We start from the raw sequence: 1200 nt of genomic DNA, 5'->3' as shown, positions 1-1200 counted from the left end.
ACAGATTAAAATTGGTTAGTAATTTACCCAGCTCTGTATATGAATCGCCATTGTACATATGGATTAATTACACCTGTGGAGAACAAAAACAAAGAAAAAATAAATAAATAAAATGCAAAAAGACTCAATATTCATTTGCAGCAACAACAGCATTATCTAGATCTTGCTATAGAAATATTTGCATTACCGAAAAACATTTAAGATCATTGTATTTTTTCAATATTCACGTCACGTGTGCAATAACTTTTTAAACACAGAGACGAGAAAATTCCACTTTTTTAGAAATACTTAGATGGCTCTGAAAAGAGCCTTTGGGTTTAAGCGCGCTCTCCACTAATGCGGCGAGCCAGCTGAGTATCTTTAGGCATGATGGTCACTCTCTTGGCGTGGATGGTGCACAAGTTGGTGTCCTCAAACAGACCGACTAAGCAAGCCTCGCTGGCTTCCTGCAGGGCCATGACTGCGGAGCTCTGGAAGCGCAGATCAGTCTTGAAATCCTGAGCAATTTCTCAGACCAGACGCTGGAAGGGCAACTTGCGAATCAGCAGCTTGGTGGATTTCTGATAGCGACGAATCTCTCGCAGAGCCACGGTACCCAGCCTATAGCGATGAAGCTTCCTAATGGTGGCTGGAGCGCTTTTACGGGCGGCTTTGGTAGCAAGCTGCTTTCTCAGTGCTTTGCCACCGGTGGATTTATGGGCGGTCTGCTTGGTTCTTGCCATTGTTGCGCATTTTCTGTCTTGCTATCTGTGTGCAGCAACTTTTTAAACTTTCTTGCCAGTGGGCGGTGCGTTAGCAGTAGCATTTGATTGGCTGTTTTGTACGTCGCAGTGTGAGGCGGCCAATAAACAAGCGTTTCATGTTTTCAAATAAGCGGAGGCAGCTTGCCTTTCCCGCTCAAATTTTGTCTGTTCAATGTCCATATTTTTCTTTACGTTAATGTTTATCAGAAGGCTGCTCTGTTAAAATATGAAGTAATGACAATTTTGCTTTTTGTTTTTACACTACACGTGACAGTGGGGTTGAATGTTGGCTTTATTGTTGTTATTATTATTATTATTATTATTATTATCATTGCTTCCCTATTCTCCTATTTCAGTGTAACAGCGTTAACTAGTGATGGGTCGTTCTTGAACGATTCATTCATTTTGAACGAATCTTTAATGTGACTCTGGACGATCAAGTCGTCTCGGGAGTGAT

The 1200-nt window shown here is 41.6% G+C and overlaps 1 pseudogene; it reads right to left on the bottom strand.

The window, feature by feature from the left end:
* Positions 1 to 317: 317 nt before the first annotated feature.
* LOC127156884 (histone H3-like) lies at positions 318 to 722 on the bottom strand (annotated as a pseudogene).
* Positions 723 to 1200: the final 478 nt, after the last annotated feature.

The sequence above is a fragment of the Labeo rohita genome, chromosome 25, assembly GCF_022985175.1.
Source record: "Labeo rohita strain BAU-BD-2019 chromosome 25, IGBB_LRoh.1.0, whole genome shotgun sequence".
NCBI classification, from domain to species: domain Eukaryota; kingdom Metazoa; phylum Chordata; class Actinopteri; order Cypriniformes; family Cyprinidae; genus Labeo; species Labeo rohita.
The sequence above is the reverse complement of the archived record's forward strand: the minus strand, read 5'-3'. Positions and strand labels throughout refer to the sequence as shown.